General features: G+C 42.5%; 1 protein-coding gene across 6 annotated transcripts in view; it reads right to left on the bottom strand.

The window, feature by feature from the left end:
* The window catches only part of NRIP1 (nuclear receptor interacting protein 1), an 81951-nt gene that overhangs the window by 44698 nt on the left and 24476 nt on the right, over positions 1–12777 (bottom strand). The window lies entirely within an intron of this gene.

The raw sequence follows: 12777 nt of genomic DNA on the forward strand, positions 1-12777 counted from the left end.
CACCTGACATCAAGGTTCATTTCTCTGTGAAAGAGTCTCCAAAGGATAATAAAGTAAAAGCCTGAACACTTGCAAGAAGCGTGTAATAATGCAGAGAAGCAGTAAAGATTACTCCTGCCCTAAGCAAAAGGAATAAACAGATAATCACGGAAAAGAAACTACTAAGATCTTCCAAAAGCCTTCTACTTAATAACAGAAAAAGAACCTGGTCTTTAAACATAACAACCATCAACTTCTAACGTATGTGTCCTTCAAGGCAAGCTGGATCAGAAATTAATATAAAATGGGGGTGTGTGTGTGTGTGTGTTTTTTTGTTTTGTTTTCATTTGGTTTTTTTGTAATCCAAACCAGAATGCCCAAGCTGCAGCTCGCTGGCCAGATCCAATCCACTGTAACAATTTATCTGGCCAGCCGCCCACTCCTTGCTGTCCTCCCCAATGGCTAATTAGATATGGGAAGGAAGCAGGCAAGAGCTAGAGGAATTACCCTCACATCTGATTTCCCACCGCTGTGTTTCATAAGAACCTGTAACCTCCCCTCTATCAAAAAACTGGGGACAGATTATCATGCAGTAGCAATGGTGTTCACATAACTGTCACATGGAGCAAAATTCACATACGTTAACAGGCATATCTGTTAGCATGACCAGCACTATGTCAGCATGACTGTATATTAGCCGTATGTTTCTGTTACAATACATACATGCTCCATCCTAATGCGGTTACCCACACGGCTACAGACATTGTCATCTGTGGTCCAGACATTCCATAACAAATTGTGCTCCCTAGAGACGTTGGGCACTAGTTTCTCCAAATCAACAGGTTTCACACCAATCCAGGCAACAAATGCCTTAAATTGGGGTGAGTTTCCTCCTTTCAAAACAGATACAGGTTTTGAAGGAAGGCTTTCCATTGCTCGCTGAGTAACATTTCGCTGTAAGTTGAGAGTGACTGCTAGCTGCCACCACAACTCGATCAGGGCATGCATACTAATGCTCTTGGCCTGCTGCCATATTATCCATATATGTTTTATTATAGCTCATCTCCTTAATGTGCAAGTCATTTATCTTTGATTCTTTCAAAACGAGGAAGAAGGAAAAAAAAAACCACTGTGATACTGCAGAGTTGGTTTTAGCACAGTTCAGACTATTTAAACTGGGTCACAGTAAGCTCTTCCAGCAGATGTTTCTTTGTCATCAGATACAAGTAACAGCACTAAGTTAGTTTTTACCTTATTAACAAACTTCTCTGAAATATAAGGGCTAGAATTTCTAATAACAATCAGGTAAGCTTCTAACCACAGTTTTTCCATTTATCAGCAAGAGGTTTCAAAATTAAAAATACAGAAAAAGAATTTTGCCTATGGAATCGTCCTCTCTATTTTACTGAACCTTACAAGCATATGGATCAGTAAGTACCAAAGACAACAGTGACCGAACCTGAGCAGAAGAAATCTTATCACACTAGTTAGTCGGGGGTGAGGGGGGGAACACAGACACAACGTGACAACGACACAACAGACAGACGGATGGATGACAGATGACACACAAGGGGTTGACACACGACAGATGATGGGACAAACACAAAACTTGCAAAATCGAGTCCATAAATTCAAAAGCAGATTAATGATCATGATTGACGAGGAGGAGGAAAAAAAAAAAAAAGAAAATCTCACAGACACCAACCAACCATCATCTGAAATACGAAGATCCTCCCATTCCTCAGGTAGACAGTGAAATCAAGGAATGCAGATGAGAAAAACCATCATTTCAAGATGTGCTGGTTTTGGCTGGGGTAGAGTGAATTTTCTTCATAGTAGCTAGGATGGGGCTATGTTTTGAATTTCTGCTGGAAACAGTGTTGATAACACAAGGATGTTTTCCTTATTGCTGAGCAGTGCTTACACAGAGCCAAGGCCTTTTCTGCTTCCCACCCCACCCCACCACAATGCCACAAGAACAGTGAAGGCTCATTGATATGTGCTTTTGGAACAAAGCTACTGGATTGTATTCTGTTATTTAAAAAAAATAAAACAACCCCCTCCCAGTATTTTTTTTTTTGGAGGATGAACCGTATCAGATGTCCTGCAAGAATGTAATTCATTCTAGAAACCTGAGTATCCCGGGGGGGGGAGGGGGGGAAGTATACTTAAAGTAACTTGACCAATAACTCATAAAAATCTACCAACCCACATGGGAACAGGATTTACTAGTCTTTCATAATGGTAAAGAACATGTTGAAAATTCTTTAATCCACCCATCAAGAAACCAACTTTCCCCTTCTCAGTTGTTTGCTTTATTAGATTTATTTCCTGTTTCACTTCAAATGTAAGCAACTTCTAAAGTCATTCTTTCTTACAATCACTAACATGACACATAAATGTCACACAATGTCATTCACCAACAGAGAAACACTGGTGAAGTGTTACATGCATTATATACACCACACTACCAACTCCCATGAGAAAAATGGCAGGAAAGAGCCAAAACCTCTCACTAGTTTTTTTCTGTACTTACACAGTTGAGCTCCCCCACCAGAGTAGTTAGGGTCTCAGTTTCTAAGTAGTAGTCTGTATGGGTTCACTAAGGGCACAGTACAAACCTGGACATGGATTTGAACTCTGGTTTCTGAGTCTATAACTATATGGTGGAAGTGGGCGAGCCACACGTGGCATTTACTCTCTCCTACCTTGTTCTCTGTTCCTGTCATCTCCCCCTAATTTGTTGCCAAAAAAAAGTAGATTGGACAAAACACTTCCACGTTCTTTTTAAAACAATTAAAAACTTCTAACTCATAAGGCTTACAACCTGCTGAACTTGATAACGTCCCAGTAAAGGTTTTTTCTCTTTTAGTCAGATACAACACACCATAACTCTAGTTCTGTGGATGTAAAGAAAAGCATTGAATAAGCAGTCTTCTACTGCATACTCTCAAAATACAACTCATTTCAGAAAAAAAGTTCTTGGCAGTGCACAGCCTGCCGTATGTATGATGGCTTTATATGGAGAAAGATGCAGAAGATTTTAGTTATTTCTAACAGGGATGCTCTTTGGCCAGAACGCTCCTGTTCTCCTGTGTGATGTCTGTGACAGAGCCGGGGAGCGTAAGAGGCTGAACGCTGCCGTTCTCCTGAGAAGGGAGGGAGTTGTTCCCTGGAGAGGGAAGCTATGCCGGACGATGAAGCTGCTTCCCGCGGAAGCTGGCAGGTAAGAGGCGAGACCTGATCTCTGCTGGTCCACCCCTCCAGAGCAGCCACCAGCACAGCTGAGCACCTGGGTTACTCTTCTCTTGTAACAGCCAAAGAGAAACTCGGAAACCAAACTGCAGAGTTACAGTTTTCCATCAAGTTCTGTCTCACGTTACAAACCTTTTGCAACAGGCATACATAGTTGCAAATCCTCCAATGAAACTCAAATTTTGCCATGCCAAACTTGGTTTTCATCACCAAATTTTTCTTTTTTTATACATTTCTGGAAAAAACATACTCTGAGGGAAGATAAGAGTAGGACTATGTTTTAAATAATCCGCACTAAAAAAATCTGAAAGATAGAGGTGTTGCAGGCAAACAAAAGAAAAATTCTTGGTTCTCATTTTCGATCCGAAGAAGGATATAGATGCCAACAAAAGACAAAAAAAAAGTCATATATCACCTCACACATTTGTCATGAAGAGGTTAAAGGATCCAGGTTGATTTTTCATCTGGAAAGCAGATATCCTGAGATGACTTAGATGTTTTTAAAAGTTACATAAAGCAACTGATTAAGATTACAAGTAAATAGATAGGTCCTGCAGAAGAGATAGGTCCTGCAGTTCGTTTTGAGGGCGCTCACGAGCCACGTCCGGGACAACCAGGGGATCAGGCCCAGCCAGCACGGGTTCATGGAAGTCAGGTCCTGCTTGACCAACCTGATCTCCTTCTATGACCAGGTGACCCGCTTACTGGATGAGGGAAAGGCTGTGGATGTGGTCTACCTGGACTTCACTTTGACACTGCCTCCCATGGCATTCTCCTAGAGAAGCTGGCGGCTCACAGCTTAAGACAGGTACACTCTTCGCTGGGTAAAAAACCGGCTGGACGGCCAAGCCCAGAGAGTTGTGGTCAACAGAGTTAAATCCGGTTGGCAGCCGGTCACGAGCGGTGTTCCCCAGGGCTCAGTTTTGGGGCCGGTCCTGTTCAATATCTTTATCAATGATCTGGACGAGGGGATCGAGTGCTCCCTCAGTAAGTTTGCAGATGACACCAAGTTGGGCAGGAGCGTTGATCTGCTGGAGGGTAGGAAGGCTCTGCAGAGGGACCTGGACAGGCTGGATCGATGGGCCGAGGCCAACTGTATGAGGTTCAACAAGGCCAAGTGCCGGGTCCTGCACTTGGGTCACAACAACCCCATGCAACGCTACAGGCTTGGGGAAGAGTGGCTGGAAAGCTGCCCAGAGGAAAAGGACCTGGGGGTGCTGGCTGACAGCCGGCTGAACATGAGCCAGCAGTGTGCCCAGGTGGCCAAGAAGGCCAATGGCATCCTGGCCTGTATCAGGAATAGTGTGGCCAGCAGGAGTAGGGAGGTGATCGTGCCCCTGTACTCGGCACTGGTGAGGCCGCACCTCGAATCCTGTGTTCAGTTTTGGGCCCCTCACTACAAGAAGGACATGGAGGTGTTGGAGCGTGTCCAGAGAAGGGCAACAAAGCTGGTGAAGGGCCTGGAGCACAAGTCTTATGAGGAGTGGCTGAGGGAGCTGGGACTGTTTAGCCTGGAGAAGAGAAGGCTGAGGGGAGACCTTATCGAGCTCTACAACTACCTGAAAGGAGGCTGTAGCAAGGTGGGGGTTGGTCTCTTCTCCCAAGTAACTAGCGATAGGACGAGAGGAAATGGCCTCAAGTTGCACCAAGGGAGGTTTAGAGACTGGACATTAAGAGAAATTTCTTTACTGAAAGAGTGGTCAGGCCTTGGACCAGGCTGCCCAGGGAAGTGGTGGAGTCACCATCCCTGGAAGTATTTAAAAGACGTGTAGATGAGGCGCTTAGGGACATGGTTTAGTGGGCATGGTGGTGTTGGGTTGACGGTTGGACTGGATGATCTTAGAGGTCTTTTCCAACCTCAATGATTCTATGATTCTATGATTATTTAATGCTAAGGGTAATGGAATAAACTACTACAGGTGGTGACTGAAGCAGAAAGTTTAAAAGAGTTTCAAGAAAGCCCAAAATTCATTTCCAAGCTAACAATGGAGCAGCAGCTTCAAAAAGTCACTTTGCTTTTTGTTCATGCAAAGTAAGTCTTAATATTACATGCCATCATTTTAGTGCATCTTTTAGGTCTTTAATATTGTACACCATTGGCCTTTAGTAAAAAAGTAGGTTGTACATCCATTTTATTAAAACATTACAATGATTAATCTCAAAAAGGAAAAACTGACATCATACCAAACGTGCAGCACTCATGCATGGATCGAACCAGCGTTCCCAAAAATCACATTTTATATGGACTTAGGCCACCCCAGGCCTTAGATACAACCGAAAGGCATCCTAAAAAGGATGCTCTCTGGTACTGCAGCTGCCCCAAGCTGACACTCGCATACCCAGGCAGGTCTGACGTCTTTCCCACCTCATTTTCCTCCCCTGGGTTACACAAGGGGAATCATTACGCAGTCCAAGGCTGTGGGACTATTTCAGCTTTAATCTGTGCCTGCAAGACGACCTGAATACAGACCTCCGGGGCTATGCTGAGCTTGGGCACTGTCAGAAGTTTGTCCTAAGCTCTCAAAACATTTGATGCTGCTCCTCTTATTTTCAAGACCTAACTCAAGAGTAGACCTGTTTGAATATGCCTTGAAAGAGATGCAGAAGATACACAGGAAAGTAAACAGTGCTTAGGGATACTGTTGGACCAAGTAGTATAAATGGAGGCAAAAGAAAAAAAAAAAAAAAAAAAGAAGGAAACATTTAAAAGAAAAGGCAAGGATTCAAAAAAAAAAAAAAACCAAATAAAATAAGCAATAACAAAATGAAAAGCAGGGAGATTAAGAACTAAAAAAGTAAATCAGATTTAATCCAGAACTTTTAGTCAGCCATGCAACACAACTGTTGCATTATTTCCTACATTTCAATCAGCACGCACTCATCCAAATAGCTGTATCTTAATCCACATCAGTTTGGTTTTGCTACTCAGCTCTAGATTACAGTCCTGTCTTTCCCAGGATTGAGAGACTTTACAAGGGTTTGCTCATACAGGATGGCTCGTCACCCTGTGCACTTTTTTTGGATGAACAGAACCACCTTCTCTCAGACCTCTCCAACCTCCTCAGCAGCATCTTCTTCAAACACTTCCAAGTCAGTGCCTAGGTCACTCACAGCCTCAGCACAAAAGCAATCCAATGGCTGAAGGTCAGAACGCATACGTGAGGATGGGGGGAGGGGGCAAGACAGAGGAAAAAAAATTAAGGGAAGAATAAGGGGGGGGGGGGAGTGGTGTTTCCAAATATGAAGTGCCAATTAGAAAAAGAGAACCACCACTTTAAAATACAACTTTAGGCTTTAAAATACATTAGGTGAAGAATCAGCCTTACTAGTCAATTAGCTAGCTTTACTGGGTATGAATCCAGCTGCTAGTATTACTTGAGCTTTCTCCACCCCCGCCCTCCCCCCAATCACTGTTTCATTGTGAAAGAATTTAATTATTATTTTCATTACCAGATGCATACATTATAAAATGAGCCTGCACAGAGACAATGAGCACTTTAAGAAAATAGGTATAATAATGAGAATGATCTGTTTATGGTTTTTTTGCAATAAAAATGAAGACAGTCTCAACAAGACTACCTTTTAAAACGTACTTTAATAAAATAATTCATAGTAGTCATAACACTAAATCTGACACCCTTCCTTTCTTAAAAAAGGATTAGTCCAGTGCCTTGAATTTTAATACAACTTAAAATCAAAACAGGTTGTTTTATTAACTCCCCTATCAAAAACTTCCTGAAAAATTTAACTTGAACACATTTCACAATAACAGAATATTAAAGCTTTTTTGTTTTGTTTTTCAAAAAAATCAGTTCCAGAGACATCTGTTATACTACATACCCAGAGAAATGATACTGTAGCCTCCATTTAATATGCTCGTATTCCAAATAAACCGCAGGAAAAATTGAGGGGAAAAAAATTAAATGGAGTTTGCAAGTAAAATAAAGTTACGTGTATTTATTTATTTATGAGTTCTGCAGCATAAACAAAAAACTCAAAGCCCTGAAGTAATAAAAGCAGATTTGTATGGATATGATAGAAACAAGTGAGAGAATGGTAACATCTGCATATTACTTATAGTCCAAACAAAAGATTAAAATTACTGACTTTTATTAATAACAGAACATGACTTCTTGTGTTTTATATGGCCCTATTTAATGATACAGCACAACACTCCGGTTTCACCCAGGAACCAGTTTCAATAAATCACGTACTTTTCATGGCCCACCAACTGTGTGCTAGGTGATTTACAGGTAAGCACCAAGCCTGTCACCAGAACGTACGCCCTGCTCTCCAGCAGCAGTGTCCCTGCGGAGCTCACCGTCTGACCGCTTGTCGCGTCGACGCACGCTCACCTGTAAATCAATCACTGCTAGATGGGGGCAATTCAACGGGCTGCTACTTCCAGCTCTCTGAAGGCGCTCCCTGCTCCAGAGCTGGGTGAACCACACATGCGCTCGCTTCTTGCCAGGGATGCTGCAGGACCCAGCCTCGTAGCTCAATCCACCGCTGGTGTCCATGTACACCGACACAAGAGGAGCAAGGAGTCACAACGGGTTTGCTTCTGCTGCCCCTGCTGTGCTTTCCCGGGGGTGTGGGGGGGTGCGAAGACATGGCAGAGAGGTGATGTCCTTGCAACACTTCAGCATAAATTGTTAGCCCTGCCTGGGCAGATCTTGTGAGGGTGTGCTCCCCCTGCCCCCGACCTGACCTTTCCCATAACCCTGCTCAGGCGATAACCACCTGTGGCAACCGTGATGGATGTGTCTGGTCATGATGGATGCATCCAGCTCAAAGTGGATTCGGGGGAGACAGGTAACAACACAATAGGCAATGCATCCACCTAACCGCAGTGCTGGTCAATGTCTGACTCAAGCCAAATTTGGAAGAAACTAATATCTGCAGTTGGTATGTAAATACAACTATGAGTCAATCATCTTAGCCCCATAAATAGTGGGCAGCCCAAGAGCCCTTTGAGCTCTCCTGCACGTCAGCGGGCTGCACGCCAGGATCTCCCCTTGAGGAGGGATGCCTCTCAGGGTTACTCCTCGAGGTTGAGAGATTCCTTGCCGCAACAGATCTTTGATAAGTGACTAATAGCATGCTAAACTTGGAAATCTTAGCTAAGTGATATAAAGGATTGACTGCGCATATATAATCCTTTAGACGTAAACCGTTGACTAAGTCTGGGAGTAGGATTGGATCCAGCTGCACCTAGACTCCCCTCTAGAAGGAGTTTAGAGAGCAAGGGGGTCCTTTCTGAACCTCATGACTCAACAGGAGGGTCTCCCTGATAGTTTTGTCTAACCCTGTCCTCCATGCGGTAAATAATCAAGTGTACCTTGCCATCAAATCTTGTTGAACCACTGTCACTTTTACCACTGAACTTTGCCAACTCACTGTCTTACATCAATAAACATACTGCTGCTTCTCTCTTACAAGTAAAGTGCATCTCTCTCTCGCTCCATTCGGAACAGATCTCTGGAGGCCCTGGAATGCCAGCTTCCATTTTGAAAAGGTGTTGAGTCTTTAGTCAACTAGGATAGAGGGCATCTGACACTTAACCACAAGCCATAATAACACAGCACTCTTGTCTTACCATTCTTAGATGTGGATGCCAAGCCAGAATTCACTCAACCAAATAAAGATGTTTACAGTGTAGGTGTCTGTATCTGAACAGGTCATGTTTGTCTCCCTTTGCAGCCCATGGGAAGAACTAGGCTCTTCTACTGAAGTCATCCTACAGCACAGGTCTGAAGGAGGTCAAATGAATCACACCCTAAAAGTGCCTATTTGTTCCCTGCCTGGTAAGAGTTCTACAGGGTTCCTGTTTCTCTTTGCTGAATATATATAGGGTCTTCCCTCCACCTTCCACTCAAGAGGTGGATATGATAAAACACAGGTGAGAAATCCCACGCTATGTCCTAGCACCATCTTAATCCCCACCATTTAAGAATCAGTAGCTAAATACCAGTCATGTAAGTTCTCAGTTTCCCACTCAGTACAGTGGATGCCTGCTAGTGGGTAACACCAGTCTTTCACATAACTGCTTTTAGTTACATGACACCAATTAGCGTGTTTATTTCAACATATTCAGCAGCTTGCACTTATTCCTTTGGTACTTTTCCCCTCAGATGTCACTAGAATTGCCTCACTCCAGGTAGTAACTCTTCTCATTAGCAAAGAAACTTCCTCTTTGTTACTAGTTTTCAAAAGACTTACCAAAAGATCTTTCCCTTTAGGTGTAACCTATGTATTTTCCTTATTTCCTTTAAGTTTTCCATTTCTTAAGCCTTTTTTTTTAAAAAAAAAGTGTAGAACAAAAGAAAAATATTATCCAACATCTGCTGAAACCAGTGAATCTTCAGTTGACTTTGAATCAAACACCTGATCAGGTTTGTCATCTCTGTTACCTCTTATTTTTCCTTATAGAGTCCTCATTTTTATTGGATAGTCAAGAACTAAAATTATGAATATTCTCAAGTTCTCTAGTTCTACTTCTGTTTTATTTCCTAAGGTTTTCCAGAAACAAGCAACTTTTTTCCTTAGTTCTAATCTCTTTAATTCCTCTCCTTTCTTCTCCTAAACAGTGTTGCTGAAGCTTTCCAGAAGCCAGACTGACTGGAAAAGGGTTAAAACGTGTTCAGGAAAGGCAGGTGGTTAGACTTTTTCTACCCTGTCCAAAGCAGACATGCAAGCTGAACTCTCCCGGCCTGTAGCACCAGGCAGCCTCTCACCTGAGCAGAAAGAGGCACGATGTAGCTGTACTGTTAGAAATTGGTCCCAGCTCCCTGAACTAAAGTTTTGGGCTTTAGATGAAATTTCTCTCCCCTCTTCCTCCCGCGTATCCTTCTATAACCATAGTCATCTTGGTTGGCTGTCGGGCATTTGCCAATAAGTGTTCAGACATCTCACAGTAGGCGTAAAAGAACAGTTTTTCCAGCCAAAGTTATGACCGTATTTATATTCTCAGTTGACTCCAGCTTTGGTGTGCAGTTGTCATGCAGCACTCCAGAAAAGACCCCTCCTTCTCAAAACTACTTTTGCTCCTGAACACTTTTCTTCGCTGAACTGGCCAACCGCATCAGAAATGGCACGGCCAGGAAAAAAGCATCAAACACCTTCTTGTGGGGTAAAGCGGCCCTATTATAGTCTATTCAGCTGTGAGGCTTGGGGAGGGTACTTTCAGCTTAAAGAACTTGGCAATGGTTTTAAAGGTTTGACAAATCTCCTTTCGCAGCAGGAAGGACGCTTTCTGTGCCTGGCACTGAACTGTAGAGTCTTCCACAAAGCTGAAAGAAAACAGCACTTATCTAAATTTAACTTGCCATACTTTCAAACTGGTCTGTGTGAAGAAACGTCTTTTGCTTTCATTTCATGCAAAACGTTCAATTAAATTCTCTCAGGAAAAAAGCCCTTTTATGTATAAAGGCATGTATGCTATTTTTTTCTTTAAAATATATTTCACTTGTCTTCCCACATGGCTCAAGTGGAAAATCTTACTGTAGTGATTATAAACCCACATTAACCTGCCTTTCTTAAGGGCAGAAGCACTGAACAATTCCTCATCTCCATAGGTAAAGAAATAAGATAGGCCTGGCGCTGAGCCCACTCAGCAAGCTGACCCCACCAGACCAGGTTGGGAGCACATTCCACAGTCAAAAGTCCTTCTCGAAGAACTTCCTGCCAATGGCTACTTGACATTAAAAACTAGGATGATCTAGGTCAAGTATCCCGGTTGACATTAATTGCTACGTTGGATCAAAAAAGCAGGCAGCCTCTCAGCCGGAGCACAAGTCACATTAGGCTGAAAAGCAATCAAGGCCAAAACTTTGAATTGCACCCAGAAGCCAAAAGGAAGCCAACACGGCTGTTGAAGAACTGCCCAAGCGTGTTCTTGCCACCCATGCCCTCTCCGCAGACAGGCAGCTGCCTACTTCTCAAACTGAAGCTTCGTAGCGCTGGTCAAGCGCAGCCTCAAGAACAGGCTAGCCTGCAGCCTCACGCCGGGGTCGCAGAGTCGGAGACTGCCACCGTGACATGGAAGCCCCTTAAGTGCACTTTCCTGTCTCCTGATGCAGAAGGCTGGGAGACTGCTGGCTGTAAATACCTCCGAAAAACAGCAAATTACGAAACGCTTATATGAAAGGACAGATGAAACACTCCGGTTTCTAGTAAACTAGTACTACTTGCCCTTAGTGTTTTACGTCTGTTTGCTGCTACTGTTTTCTCCACACACTCTGAAGGCAAAGCCCGTGCAATGTCCAATTGGAAAGGAAAGATGACCTGGAAAAGCAAGTCATCTTTTTATTCACAAGAGCACAAGACTGGGTGACTCTCAGTTACCCAGAGAAGTCAACGAGTGCTTCAGAACACCGTGCACAAGTGTGTTGGCTGAAAACAGAATAAAAAATAAAATAAAAAAAACCCACCACACTCCTAAAGAAAAGGATTGCTTTTTTTTTTTTAAACTTCTCTGTTTTTTAAACAGAAAATACAATTCTGTTGGACCATTAAATGAAATAAAAACAACTGCAGGGTGATTTTTTTTGAAGGCAGTAGGTAACAGGGCTGATGAAATCTGGAGAAAGAGAAAGCAGTAGCAAGACTCATCAGCACTGCAAGAAGACTCAAAGAAACGTACACTAGGGTTTTTTTTGGGGGGTGGGGGATAGACAGACACACACCACATAGTAACAAAGCAGTCAAAGCTATCACTGTTGATGAGGCAAAGACCAGAACAAAGGATTTAAAAACCTGAAACATTAATCTGATACCAAAGACCGCAGATGATTTTTTTTTCTTTTTTTTTTTTTTTTTTTAAGGGAAGATGATTGATGAGGAACAGTAGTAATTTTGAGAATGCACCTTACTGATACAAACAAGAAAGAGGAATTCAAATCCACATTTTCAATGCCAGAGTTATCATCACAGCCAATGCCAAGAAGGTCAGATTCTGGAATCACGGCTCATGTTGAAGGGTCTCTCCTTCCAGACATTCTTCCACTTATTTCCAAAATATTACTTACAGTAGATGAAGAAAATTTTAAGGTATATAATGAGTTCATGTAAAGAAGAGGCAACTCCACAAGCCCTTGCAATTAATGTATTTTCCAAAGCCACAGCTGGAACAGAAAACAAGCAGGGGCTCATCTTATTTATCCACACAGCTTGAACAACACAGCCTTTTATACAACAGAGATAAAAGGAACAGATAAATTTTTAAAGAGTAAAAGATGAAAATATATAGTTGTACTTCATAACTTATAGCAGGTTTCCAAATTGTAATCAATATTTTCCTTTGCATTTAAGCACTGCTGAATCTTGATGCTTTTTAAATGTCGAAGTGCCAGAAAAAGTAATTTTATTATAGATAACTGTATTAGAGTCTGACTGTAGTTTTTGAAGTTCCTTGCAAACCCAATATGGGTTAAGTGCCCATTTGTATTGTTAGAAAACTTCTTTGCAGTGCTGTAATACAATAGCTCAAGCAACAGACCCTGAGCTAATATTTAGCATACAACCCAATAGCTACATGTAGAC

Source organism: Calonectris borealis, chromosome 1, assembly GCF_964195595.1.
Source record: "Calonectris borealis chromosome 1, bCalBor7.hap1.2, whole genome shotgun sequence".
NCBI lineage: Eukaryota > Metazoa > Chordata > Aves > Procellariiformes > Procellariidae > Calonectris > Calonectris borealis.